This window comes from Dermacentor albipictus, chromosome 4 (genome assembly GCF_038994185.2).
Source record: "Dermacentor albipictus isolate Rhodes 1998 colony chromosome 4, USDA_Dalb.pri_finalv2, whole genome shotgun sequence".
In the NCBI taxonomy this organism is placed as follows: domain Eukaryota; kingdom Metazoa; phylum Arthropoda; class Arachnida; order Ixodida; family Ixodidae; genus Dermacentor; species Dermacentor albipictus.
The window spans coordinates 164,514,943-164,529,999 of NC_091824.1; positions in this window are offsets into that span (position 1 = coordinate 164,514,943).

Genomic DNA, 15,057 nt, shown 5'->3' on the forward strand with positions numbered 1-15,057 from the left:
TTGAAGGGAAAGCTACTGGGGTGGAGCTTCTCCACATATGTTACTGTGCCAAGTAGTCCAGCAGAGTTTCACAGCACTTTTGGTCTTCTAGAACGCGTACTGAATCAAGGTTGCTTTTACATGCGACAGTTTGCCTCCTTAGCTTTTTCTTCATTGCCACAGAAAGCTATTTGGGAGTTCAGTGTCTTTATTTTCAGTGTACACTACATTGTTAAATGAGTGACTTTGTATCTATGTGTTAGCCGTGGGCGTAGTGTACATACACAAACTTTGATAGTACATACTTGGTTATATAGGCTTTCTCACATCTATTTTCAGCGCTGTTCAACAGGTACCTGTCAGAGTGCAGTCAGAAAGATGATGGCACATATAGACAGTGTTGTGGAACTGTCTATATTTGGAGTTTGTGGTACCACGATCCGACTGGTCTCTCCGCACGTGCTCTTTGGGGAGAGCCCAGCTGGCTGTGGTGGCACAATGATAAGCATCAACTGGGAAATGTGTGACCACATGATGTTTTGCCATCGCGCCAATCAGAACCCTGCTAGATGCGAGTTTTGGTCAAGAAACACTGCGCTTGCATCGTGTCTTTTTTAGTCTCTGTCCTTAGAATCATCACTTATGGCCTTGCTTAAAGTAAGACCAGTCCTGTATTTGGGGATAGCTTTTTGTTATCTCTTTCTATTTTTGTTCCCTATGTCTTTTAAGGAACGTAATTTTATCCACAAGCAGTGTGGTCGATAGGGCTTCTTTTAGTTTATCTGCAGTTTGTGAAGTGCCTAAAGATGTAAGTATGGATGAGAAAGGCTGGAACTGTTTTGCCTTGTAGCGCAGGGAACTATATTAAAGGTTCATTAGAATATAAATAAACAGAAATGAAACAAAAAAGTGCCTGCTGGGATTTATCGCGCACGGCCAACGACGCCGACACCGGCTTTTCTGCGACACGAGCTCCTTAACGCTGTCGCGTTAATAAGTGCGCTACACACACCCCAGCATTGCTGTTGTGTGTGAGATATCTTGTAAGGCATAAATGAAATTTAGGGCACTAATAATTTCTCTTTATGGCAAGATGACGCACCTGCCGCTTAGACGAAATACACAGAGAAGAAAGGCAGACACATTGAGCTGTGTGCGTGTCATTCTTCTCTATGTGTTTTGTCTAAGCGCTGGTCTTTCAGAATTTGAAATAGCGTGTACACTCTCTACCCTACAATCTTCTAGGATTACAGTGTACACTTTACTCATGATCACGAACAATCGCCCAATGGCTGGTATCTATGGGCTGTTGCGTGCATCTACGATTTCATGGACGGGTATAACAGAGGGGTCAGAAGCCGCTGGAGTAGGGTGCCTTGATAGCAGCGCCACTGTTCAGGGTGGCAACAGTCATTGCCCCGAAGACCTTTTTCATATTTGCCCCAGCATTGTGTGCATGTGTGAGTTGCGGGACAGACATATGGGGATATGCAGAATCTGCCTTTCTCTAGGTACCACGTGCAGTACCATGAAGGAGAACGCTCTTTGCTTTGTTTCTCCCTAGCTGAGCTGCACTACGGGGCAGCGCATAAATACTCAGGAATAAAGTTCAGTAACGTGGAAAGTTGGGCTAGTTGGTGAGTGATCATAGTACCTTGCTGGTGAAGCAGCGCACAGACACGGACACAGTGAAGACAAACAGGAATAGACACTCGCTGCACTCGCAACTATTTTATTTCAGAACACATACTTCATGTTTATATACCTGCGCACCGTCAGGGTGCGCAGGTATGTGTAAAAATGTGTAATAAAAATGGTTGTTAGGGTTGCAACAAATTACGATAGGATTGCACACCATGATAGATAAGTGCCATGTCTTTGACGCCCGAGTATGCGCAGGAAAACGATATATATATATATATATATATATATATATATATATATATATAAAAAAGCCTCTAATCTTGCCTTGATTTGCTTTGACGCCTGAGGGTGCGCAGGTATATAAACATGAAGTATGTGTTCTGAAATAAAATAGTTGCGAGTGCAGCGAGTGTCGTCTATTCCTGTTTGTCTTCACTGTGTCCGTGTCTGTGCGCTGCTTCACCAGCAAGGTACTATGATCACTCAGGAATAAGTGTGCTCTCCCCCCGTGTTTCGTGCTGTCAAATTCTACAGTTAGAGCCTCCAATTCAAAACTCTTCAGTAGTCTTCATGTTTTTTTTTTCGTTGTTTGTTTTAGTCAAGCACCTTTGTATTTCGCGAAAGTTGCGATTGTTTCCTGGCACATTGTGAAGGTTGCATAATATTACAATGTGAAGCCTTCGCTAATATTGTAATACAGGTGCCATTTAAACACTCATGTAACCAACTGTCTTTGTCTTCTTTTCGTATTTACCACTCCCCCTCTGTAATGCCCTTGGCTCTGAGGGGTATAATAAATGAAAATGAAAATAAGTTCTGTAAATATATGAAAAGAATGTTCGTCCACAGTGAAGATGGCAAGGCAGTTGCTCACCAAAGGTTGGTCACTGATTGCCTTGCCGCCGTAAGGATGATAACTCGTCGATTTTCATAGCGTACTCCTGCGACAATTTTTTCCTTGAAACTGTGGGCGTAAGAGTAACTGCAGTTATAGCTTACTTTTTATTTGCACTTACGTTATGACCACTGTAATTCCTCTTTGTTCGTTTTACTATCATTACGTTGTACTTTGCTTAACACGCATTTTCGAGCTGTGATGAAAAAAAAAAGCTACGTTTGATATGCATAACAAATGTTTATGGTACTGTTACGTCCATATTTTATTATTTTTGCTCACATCGCAGTGGTGGTTGGGAAATTTTGCCAGTTTGAAAAAATATATAATAGTGTCCTATTGCCTTCCTATTCTGATGTATAATGCTTGAATTTGTTAGACAAAGGGGTTTACGCTGTACTTCATGACAGTCGTGTGCGACCCATAAAATAGATTTTGCGTGTTCCCTAGTAAAATTACATTTCCTTATTTTTTAAATTGTACTCAATGTACACTGCACAGCCCCCCCCTCGAAAATTTGGCAACACACGCATTCGTGCCTGAATTCAGACGTACACATTTTCATATTAATTGCACGAATCTTGCCAGCGAAACCCTGTTTCAATATTGCGCAGTTCAACTTTTTTGATACTAATACCACCTGGATTATTGCCAGCGCCGTTATCCAGGCGGCAAGTAAAACTATAAACTTTAATTCACCTATTCTGTTGTCGGCCAGCAGGTCGCTCTGTTTGCTCCCACTCGATGTCGAATTGCAGTCACAACTGCCGCTTCTTCACTCGACGAAAATGCAAGAAGGTTTCAGATTTTTTCCAGAGGTCATGTGCTTCCAAGCAGCAGAATTTGCTGACTCAGCATCGAGCTGCTTTCAAGTAAGTTGAAGGAGAAAGAGAGTGAAAGAGAAATAACATGTTTGTTTCATGAATCAAGCCTACAAGAAAGGCATTCCTATTTTAGTGCCTTGGGTTGGGGCCGCCTCTTGGGAACTCGATCGTAATCAGCCGAATCTGATCCTCGAGGTAGGAGCAGGCAATATTTTGCCCGACTATTATAGAATAATTCCTCGGGTAAAGTGTGGCGTGAACTAAAGTTAGCTCAGAACGTGGCTCAGGAAAACACAGTTCAAACGTATCATAAGTTTTACAATGGAACGTCAGAGGACTTATCCGCAACCTCGACTACATCAGAGAGCTATACTACAGGAATTTAGCCCAAAGGTGCTCTGTGTTCAAGAAACACATTTAAAAATCACGCGAACTTCATCCCGCAGTATGTCAATTGCCGCAAAGATCGTGATGATGCTAATGCTGCTAATGCACCGTCAGGTGGCGTAGCAATAGTCGTCAGCGTCGGCACCGCGGCGCTGGATTTTGTGGCGGATGGACGTGCTTTTCGGGGCTCCGTGGCGACGACGAAATCATAAGTTTTTGTGCATGCTTTGAGCTTGCTTCTGTTTTTATTAGCTGTTTTTTTGTATTTAAATAGTAATTGGGCGTGCGGACGCTCCTGTGTCGAGGCTTCAGCGACTTCGTTCGTGGCTAGGTGGTCTTTTTTTCTTCTTGTTGGCTGATGTTTTTGAAGAGTTTTGTTTTGCATGGAGCGGGGGCGCAAATTTTGAATTCGTGGTAAGCGTGGTAAACGTGCCGGCTTTGTCTGGGTCTGGCGGTTTCCCTCGTTGGGCCTGGGTGCTAGGCGGGACCTGTTTGATAGGCCTATGTAACTATCTCAGCTAGCTCTTCGAAGTGATTTGGCGGACGTGCTCGTTGAGCCTGAGGAAGTAGGCCTAGCGATGAAACCAAACAAAGGGAAGGCCGCGGGGGATGCGGAGCAAGTGCAGTGCGACGAGTGCCTGCGCTGGTGCTCCCTCGACGAGACCAGTTTCCAGAGCTTAGCAGACGCGGAAGAGTCTAGCTTTACGTGCAGGCTGTGCGAAAAGGTCAGGGAAGCAGTCCAAAAACTGGAAGGAAATTGGACAGCCAAGTTCGTGGAGCTGAAAGCAGACCTGAAGGAGGAGCGGGAGAGGCGGTTAGCTTTGCAGGCGAAAGTCGCCGAGTTGGTCAAGGTGGAAGCGGCGCAGGCCGCGCAATTAGTAAGAACCGTGGCCGAGCTTGGAGAAGAGAAGGAAAGGAGAGCAGAACTGCATAGGCGTCTCGATGCGCTTGAGACGCGCGCAGCGGAGAATGATGGGTCGGGACACCAAGCCGGTGGCAAAAGCATAGAAAGTAAGGTAGACCCTACATGCGAAGTCGGGGGCAGGGTGGCAGGGCAAGCGGTAGTCAGCTCGCCGCCGGTGAATCGGCGTAGTTATAGCGAAGCAGCGCAACACGCCCCGCGGGAGGCGACGCTGCAGCCACAGGAAGCCGGGAAGCAGGGAGAGGTAGGAGAGAGTGAAAGGGTGATTATCGCTGGCGACTCAAACATGGCTGGGTGCTCAAAAGCAATTGTGGAGAGGGTGAAAGGCGACAAAAGAGTGGCGGTAGGGACATTTCCAGGGCAGACACTGGGTTCTGTCATGGAGCGAGCAAAAGAAAAGCTCACGGAAAATGCCCACGTGCGCAACCTTGTCGTAGTAGCAGGTGGGCTAAATGACGTCCTGAACAGGAAAGGGCCAGGACTAGCCCAGCGCTTGGCGAAGGGGGTGGACGACTTGCGCGAGCTATCCCCTCAGGTGCAGATCGTGGTGTGCACGGTGCCGGAGGTGCCTGTGCGTGACAGTCACGTACAAAGAGCCGTAATGGCTGCCAATGAGGCAATATGAAAAATGAGCCGAGAGAAAGGCTTCGAGGTTGTCGAAGTAAACAGGGAAGTGAGAAGTTGTGGTGGTTTTAAACGAGATGGGATCCACTTCAATTACAGGCTAGCACGAGAAGTGGGCTGGCGACTTGGGGGTCGCGCTGTTGCTTTTTTAGGGGGCCCGCGGGCGCTCGGGAGGTCAGAGTAGGTAGTAATAAAGAAGGTCCCCTAGGGGAACAGCAGAAGAGCATCGCCGTCGATAAGAGAAAAAGGAGGAAAGCAAGAACAAGAGCTCGCCATGCAATAGGCTACATAAACATGCAGGGCGGCAGAAGAAAGGAAAAGTGGGCAGAGATTGAGGAGCAGTTACATAGAGAACAAATAGGGGTGTATGCGGTTACAGAAACGCACCTTAGAGACTCAGAAGAGCCGCCAGTTATTGAGAATTATGTGTGGGAAGGGTGCAACAGAACTAAGTCGGAAAGAAAGGGAGGGGGAGTCGGAATGCTCATCCATCAGGGAGCCAAATGGAAAAGAGTAAATTCACAATGTCAAGAGCATCTTTGGTTATCAGGTACAATGAGTGGGAAAGAAACTTGGCTTGGAGTTACGTATTTGTGGACCGGAATAAATTGCACAGAGAGGAATAAAGAGTTAGTGGAATGCATAAGCGCTGATATTAGGGGTTTCGGGAATGGTGCTGAGATAGTCCTATTAGGTGACATGAATGCCCACATACAGGATTTAGATGGCTATACCGACAATAACGGGAAGTCAATGCTAGACCTTTGCGAGCAACATAACCTCGTGATCGTGAATACAGGGCCTAAGTGTGAAGGACAGATCACGTTCGAAGTGGGAAACCGGCAATCGACCATTGATTACTGTCTGATGACAGAAGGAATTCATGATAAGTTGAGAGAAATGGTCATCGATGAGGAAGGGTTTAGCAGCATAGGCAGTGACCATAAACGCATCATTTTGAAAATGGGATATGTAGTTGGGAAAGAGAGCAACGAAAGCAAAATGGCCAGCCCAAATTTGAACGCTGAACAAATAGCAAATATAGTCACTAGAGTGGAGGAAGAAATTGGCAAGTCGCCAAGTAAGGGGTGGGAATATGGTGAGCTTCTAAGTGTAGTAACGACAGAAATACGGAAAGAGAAACAACACGTTCATTGGAAAGGAAAAAAGAAACCGAAAAGCTGGTGGAACAAGGAGATACGAGAAGCGATCGCCGAAAGACAGAAAGCATCTCGAGAGCACAGGCAGGCAAAGAAGGCGCAGTTGCCACAGGATGAAGTAACCGGTAAATGGGAAATATACCGGGAGAAAAAGTCTATGGTTCAAATACTGGTGCAAGCAAAATTAAAAGGTGAAAGTGAAAGTTGGTTGTCAGAAATACGTGAGAAAAAGAAGGCCGCACCTAGAATATTTTGGAATCACATAAAATTATTAGGCAGGAAATCAACAACAATACAACAACATATCCTAGACGAAGATGAAAACAGACTGGAAGGAGAAGCAGCAATAAATTACATCCAAAAAGTAACAGCCGAATCTTTCCAAGGCAAGGACGAGGTTGTATTTGAAGAAAAAAAGAGCATGAAAGAGACCCAAGGGGGAAAGGAGCTAGTGCTTACAAATTTAAACTGGAAGAAAGCGGAAGAGAAAATTCCTAAGCGCACAGCCACAGGGCTAGACGAGGTTCCCGTTAGGCTGATAAATGAACTGGGACCAAAAAGTAAGGAAGCTCTCGTGAAAGCAGTTGAAAAAACTTTAAAAGATAGACGAATACCAGACAGTTGGCGACAAAGTAGAATGAATTTAATTTATAAAGGTAAGGGGGAGAAAGACAGAATTCACTCGTATAGACCGTTGACCATTACATCGGTAATATACAGGCTAGCAATGCAGGCAATCAAATTAAAGCTTCAAGCATGGGCAGAAAATAATGACATTTTGGGAGAGCTTCAGAATGGCTTTAGAATAGGCAGGCGTTTGGATGATAACTTGTTTGTTCTTACTCAGTGTATTGAAATATCAAAAGCAGAAAGCAGACCGTTGTATGTGGCCTTTTTGGACATTACAGGAGCATACGACAACGTAGACCGCAGCATTTTGTGGGATATTCTGGAAGGGGAAGGCTTAGGTAACGATTGTATACAGCTTTTGAGAGAGATTTACCTAGAAAATACTGTTTGCGTTGAATGGGAAGGGATGAGGAGCGCGGAGAAAGTTCATATCAACAAGGGACTGAGGCAGGGGTGCCCTTTATCCCCGCTGCTGTTTATGATGTACATGGTGAGGATGGAGAGGGCGCCAGAAGGAAGTAATATCGGGTTTAATCTCTCATACAAACAGGCAGGTACAGTAATAGAGCAGCAACTCCCAGGTTTATTTTATGCGGACGACATTGTGTTGCTCGCAAACAAGCAAAGTGATTTGCAACGTCTGGCTAATATCTGTGGACAGGAAGGCAACAATTTAGGTTTGAAATTTAGTGTTAGAAAATCAGGTGTTATTGTATTCAATGAAAACAGTGAACAGACAGTGGAGATACAGGGCCAAGAAATACCTCGGGTAACAGAATATAAATACCTTGGTATATGGATAAACGAAGGCAACGGATATATGGAAACACAGGAAAAAACCATAACAGTCAAGGGGAAGAGAAATGCAGCCATAATGAAGCACAGAGCGCTATGGGGATACAATAGGTACGAGGTCCTCCGAGGTATGTGGAAAGGGGTAATGGTTACAGGACTTACTTTTGCAAATGCGGTTGTTTGCTTTAAATCAGGGGTACAATCAGGACTCGACGGGAACCAAAGGTCAGTGGGTCGCCTCGCATTGGGCGCTCACGGGAAGACTACAAATGAAGCTGTGCAAGGGGATATGGGCTGGACTAGTTTTGAAGTGAGGGAAGCTCGCAGTAAAATTGAGTATGAAGAACGGCTGAGGAATATGGAGGAAAGTAAATGGGCTGGGAGAGTGTTCAGGTATCTGTACAGGCAAAACATTGATTCACAGTGGAGGAAAAGAACTAGGAAGCTTACCAGCAAGTATGTGGCCTGTGGGGTGGGCAACACAGCAACAAAGAAGGTCAAGCGGAAAGTCAGAGAGGCTGAATTAATCTCATGGGTGGCGGCAATGGAAAAGAAACCTGCCATGAGTAACTACTTAAGGGGAAAAAACGAAATTAGGAAAGAAACCATTTATGATAACTCAAAGGGAAGCTCATTACTTTTCGAAGCGAGATCGGGATGCCTTAGAACACGCACGTATAAAGCGAGATATAAGAAGGAAGAAGAAGCATGTGCTTGCTGCGGTAAAGCTAGGGAAACGACGGAGCATATTTTATTAGAATGTGAAGACATCTATCCAGCGGTCGATTTAGGCACCACTGGCCTCCTTGAAGCCCTTGGGTTCAGCGGGAGCAGTGGTAAAGCAAACAGGTCCGCAATAGACATCAGTAAGAGGCGATTGGAGGATTGGTGGAAGAAAAGTAGGGAAACGACAAAGGACGGAGACGTACAAAAGCACAGTTCGCAATAGGGTATCAGAAAATTTGGACGTGGTAGTTCATAGTGTGTTTTTTTTTTCTCATGGGTTAACCTAGGTAGGATATTAGGCAGCATAGTAGCAAGAGCTTGGTGGCGCAAGCCACCGCCCCGTTCCAAAGGGGACGCTCATAACATCCATCCATCCATCCACAAGTGCGTAGTTTGTCAGCATTTAGCACTTCTGACGCCCCTCGGAGCAGTACCGGTACAAGCAATTCTATTTAATAAATTGGTGACTGTCTGCTCTATTTACATTCCACCGAATTATCACCTCAACAAGACATAATTATATAGCCTCATTAATCACCCGCCGTGGTTGCTTAGTGACTATGACGTTGGGCTGCTAAGCGCGAGGTCGCAGGATCGTATCGCGGCCACAACGGCCGCATTTCGATGAGGGTGAAATGCGAAAACACCCGTGTACTTAGATTTAGGTGCACGTTGAAGAACTCCAGGTAAACCAAATTTCCGGAGTCCTCCGCTGCGGCATGCCTCATAATCAAATCGTGGTTTTGGCGCGTAAAACCCCATAATTAAAATAAATATTATTAGCCTCATTAATCAGCACCCTGAACCTTATGTCGTCGCTGGCGACTTCAACGCCCACAACAGTCTCTGGGGAGACTTCCGGTGTGACTCGAGGAGTCGACTAAGCGAAAACTTTCGAGTGACTTCCAGTGCTTGCCTGTTCAATAAGAAAGAGCCAACTTACCGCAACCCCCATCTTCGATAGATTTAGCGATTGGCTTGGCGGCTCATTTTGTCCACTCCGAGTGGAGTGTTATGAAACATCCTTCTGGAAGCGACCACTTCCCTGTCCTGCTACACTTGTTAAGGCAAGAACTGTCCTTCGCATGTCTAGATGGAAACTACTATCGGCTGATTGGAAGTGATTTAAAGAGTGAACATACTTAACACGACATTTTATCAGCGATTTTAGCGTAGACGACGCAGTAGCGTATTTCACTTCTATTATAGACGCAACAGAGAAATGCTTTCCTCAAACAAAGAGTACCTTTCTTCTACAAGACGGGTTCCCTGTTGGTATAATGACTGCAAGCAGGCGCGAAAGAAACAAAATGAAGCATGGAACTTATTGCGCCGATCTTAAACTACGGAAGATCTCGTTGAGCTTAAACACTTCAAGTCACAGGGAAGGCAGACGCAAAGACAGGCAATGAGGGCAAACCGGGAAAGCTTTGTTTCAAGGGTAAACTCTTGCGCGCAGGAGGTGAAAGTATAAAGGGCTTAATGGTTAGAAAGCCCGGCCATTACCCCTGGCCGGACGACCAAGGGAATACATGGGAAGACCAGGCTGACGCTCTTGGCGAACACTTAGAGCGCGTATCCAGTTCAGTTCATTATTTTGAGGCATTCATAAAACAGGAAAAGGTGGAACAGAAGCTAATCGATCGCAAATGCAGACAGAAAGAACTTTAGAACCTCCCTTTTACCATTGCCGAACTGAGCTTCGTTGACTGCTTGTCTTAGCTGAGTACCTGAACTTGACAAAATCATGTACGACATGATTAAGCACCTTCACAAGGATACTCAAATTGGGCTACTTGCACTTTACAATGTTTTATGGGCTGCGGAGTACGTTCCATCTAGATGGAAAGAAGCAATTGTTCCTATTTTAAAACTGGAAAGACGCCTCCTCTTTGACTAGTTATCGCCCGATTGCATTCACGAATTTCCTTGCTAACTTGTTTGAGAAATGATTACTCGTTTTATACATTTTCTGGAATTTAACAGACTGCTTGATCTTCATCAATGCAGTTTCAGTGAAGACCGGTCTACACTGCAGCCGACCAACTTGTGCGTATCGAAACAAAAATGCGTAATGCGTACGTGCATAAGCACTTCTTATCTGCATTTCTCGATATGGAAAAGGCGTTCGACACGTCGTGGAGTTACTGAATCCTGCGTGACCTGTCACTAATGCGCATCCGCGAGAACGTGCTAAACTTATAGAAATATACTTGCACAGTCGTACTTACCGGGCTAAAATAGGTAATGCACTGTCCCTTCCATTCGTACAGTAAACTGGGGTACCTCAAGGAGGCGTGCTCATCTGTAGCTATTTATAATTAAGTTGAATTCACTCTCGGCATCATTGCCTTCAGCCACATTCCATGTACGTCGATGACGTACAGATAGGTTATAAATGCTGTAACCTTACAGTGTGCGAGCGAGAGGTTCAAGTAGCCCTCAACAAAGGGCCTAAATGGTCCACCGGAAATGGTCTTAAAAATTAAATCCGAATAAAAGCTCGTGTGTTCTATTCACACAAAAGAGCAGATACCGAAGTAGAACTACACGGACAGCACGTACCAGTAAACACTGATTACAAAAAAATTTTGGCACCATTCTAGAGGTGGCGATAGCCCTAGCCATCGTTAACCCCAGTTGTAGATACATACTCAGTGACTAGCAAACGGCGGTCAGAAACTATGCACAAGGCAGAATTTCGACGAAGGCTGAGGCTATACTCAAAGCCAACGCGAACTATGGCACCTCCGAGGAGACGGAGGAACGACACATTTATGTGGTTCCCGGCGCACACGTTCCGCGACACCCCCGTACCCAACCTCAACGAGGAGGTCCCACCGCGTAGCGCGAGGTCTCGCATTCCGCGCCCGCGAAGAAGCATCCTCTCTTGGGGTTGGAAATCCAACGGAGGCATGGACAGAGAGGGACAGAATGACCAGATACTGTGACATTACAAAATTTTATCATAACTCAAGGCGGGTTTATCCGCCCCCTAACCCCAAACTCGACAGGGCCCAAGCGGTAGACTGGAGGCAGCTACAAACAAAGACCTTCCCCGACCCCGTCCATCTCAGGAGGATATATCCGGACATCTACTCAGATGATAACTGCAAACTATGCGGCAGGGCTCACGTATCTCTTACACATTCTCTGTGAATGTGAGGTTATATGCATAGAAAATGCAGTTTCCCCAGATGAAGCTGCGGCGCTATGGACGGTCGCGTTGTGCAGCTCAAACCTCGAAAATCAACTATGGGCCATCCAGCAAGCCCGTGAGGCGGTGAGGAGACAGGATCTCCGGACCTCCTCGGGGGTGGCCTAGGCCCAGGCCACGAATTTGCCGGATTGTTAATAAAGTTGTTACCACCACCACCACCATTCTAGATTCTACACTAACCTTCATTCCCCACATAAAGTATCTCAAGGGTAAATGTTTGAGAGCCATAAGCATACTAAAAATTTTGTCGCGCACCAGATGGGGCAGTGACAGGAAGTGTTTATTAAACTTGTACAAAAGCCTCATTCATTCACGCATAGACTATGGTTCCAGTCTGCGGCACCCAGTGTTCCAAAAATGCTGGATTCTGCCCGCCATTTAGGCTTCCGCCTTGCGACTGGAGCCTTCAGAATAAGTCTTGTGCCAAGTCTTTCGTAGAGTCAAACGAGTGGTCCCTCGATCTTCAAAGGTTTACAGTTTTACATATTTTCTGAAAGTAAATTCAAACTGCCAACATCTTTGTTATTCCATCATAAATGATATTATGAGTTCCAAACTTTTTCATAACCGACCTGGATCACACGGGCCCTTCTCACTGCTGGTGAGGAAACTCGGTGAAGCAACGGGTGTGACATTCCTTGAGGATCGGCTAATGCCTCCGGCAAAGCTGTTACCACCACGGCAATGACAAATTGTAGTATGTGACACATCGTTTATGGAGTTCACGAAGCATTCTCCCGAAATACACGCCCGAATAAGTTTTGTTAAACTTCAGTGAAAGTACTCTTGCCCTGGATTTTACAACAATGCATCAAAGTCATGCTGGCGTGTGCAGTCGGTCAGTCCTTTTCTGAATTCTATGTCCTGCGATTGAAACGCGATACTCGGACCATATGGCGGCCGGTACTTTCTTGAGCCACCGGCGGGCGCTGGTGGCACTGAGATGATGCATTTTTGTGTCACATGAAAGCGATGATCATTTTGATGCATCGTAACTGCATTCAGCCTCCTCAGCGATCACTGGTGGCGCTTAAAGCGCCGGCCGCCATGTTGTCTGAGTATCGCGTTTCAATCACTGAGCACTGCACATTTACTTCTGAGGCCTATGCACAATTGACTGCTGTTAAACATATCAGGAAAATAAATCTTCAAATAAGAGTTATATTTGCTGACTCTTTAAGCATCGTAAAATCATTAATGTCACTCCGTAAACGCAAAAATCATCCGGTAATTCAGCTATATTGTTGCGGGAAGAAAGCAGGCCCACGAGTGTAAAATAAGTTATATTTACAAATGATGGATATGGCGTTCAGGCAACCGCCAGACTTCGTCTTTCTCTAGTCCAACTCAACGTCTTCCTTCACTTCACCGTAACATCACCCTCCCGGTGGGGGAGCTCCGTCCCGGTGCAAGTTAAACAGCCTCACTTATTGGGGGGACATAGGGCTTGAGCCTGGTGACGTGAACAACATCACTGGTTAAGTTGGGAGGCACGGAAGGCTGACCGAGTGGGGCGATCTCGTAGGTCACGTCGGACAGTTGGCGTAAGATCTGGTACGGACCAGAAAAACGGGACAGTAATTTTTCCGACAAGCCGACACGACGTGAAGGCGTCCAGAGAAGGACAAGGGAACCAGGTGAAAAATGGTGGTCTCGGTGCCGAAGGTCGTAGCGTCGCTTTTGAGAAGCTTGCGAGACTGGGAGGCGATGACGGGCGACATCTCGGGCCTGGGCGGCTAAGTCAATAGCCTCGCGAGCGTAAGCAGTGCTGGGTGACTGTACTGCGGAAGGTAGCAACGTGTCAAAAGGCAAGGTGGGGTCGCGGCCGTACAAAAGGAAAAATGGTGAAAATCCGGCAGTGTCGTGACGGGACGAGTTGTATGCGAAAGTGACGTATGGTAAAGCGACGTCCCAGTCGCGGTGATCGTTGGAGACGTACATGGCGAGCATTTCAGTGAGTGTGCGGTTGAGTCGCTCGGTGAGGCCGTTCGTTTGAGGGTGGTACGCGGTAGCAATCCGATGTTCTGTAGAACAGGAGCGGAGCAGATCATCAACGACCTTCGATAGAAAGTAGCGGCCGCGATCCGTCAGCAACTGGCGAGGGGCGCCGTGGTGCAGGATGACGTCTTTTAGTAAGAAGTCGGCGACATCTGTAGCGCAGCTGGTTGGCAGGGCTCGTGCGATGGCATATCTAGTGGCATAATCGGTTGCTACAGCAATCCATTTGTTTCCTTTGATGGAAATTGGAAACGGACCAAGGAGGTCGAGGCCCACACGGAAGAAGGGCTCTGTAGGTATATCAATGGGTTGAAGCAAACCAGCGGGAGGCATAGCAGGCGTCTGCCGGCGCTGACACAGGTCGCAAGAAGCGACATAACGGCGCACAGAGCGATAAATGCCAGGCCAGAAGAAGCGGCGCCGCATGTGGTCGTAAGTACGAGTGACGCCCAGATGTCCAGCAGTAGGAGCGTCATGAAGTTGCTGGAGCACGGTGAGTCGAAGGTGCTTGGGGACGACTAGGAGGAGCTCCGGGCCGTCAGGACGAACGCTACGACGGTATAAAGTTCCATCGCGCAAGGTGAACATCCGAAGGGACGGGTCATTGGGCGAGGAGCTTAGGCGGTCCATAAGTGTTCGAAGAACAGGATCCTTGCGCTGCTCGTCGCCAATGTGGAGGAAGCCGGAGAGGGACAGAATACTGATGTCCGAGTCTGCATCGGTATCGTCCGGTTGATCCACGGGATTGCGGGACAGGCAGTCAGCGTCTTTATGCAGGCGTCCTGACTTATATATAATAGAAAATGTATATTCTTGTAGGCGCAATGCCCAACGTGCAAGTCGTCCAGTTGGGTCCTTCAAAGAGGAGAGCCAGCAGAGGGCGTGATGGTCGGTGACAACGCAGAAGCTCCGACCGAAAAGGTACGGGCGAAATTTCGCGACCGCCCATACGAGCGCGAGACATTCTCTCTCAGTAATGGAGTAATTTCGCTCGGGCGTGGAAAGGCGGCGGCTAGCGTAAGCGATGACACGGTCTTGGCCCTGTTGACGCTGAGCGAGGACAGCGCCGATGCCATGACCACTCGCGTCAGGTCGTACTTCAGTGGGCGCAGAAGGGTCAAAGTGGGAGAGAATCGGGGAAGTGGTAAGCCGCTCAATCAGGGTAGAGAAGGCTTTCTCCTGTAGCGGTCCCCAAGAGAAAGAGGCGTCTTTCTTAAGAAGGTCAGTGAGAGGGTGAGCGATGTCCGCAAAAT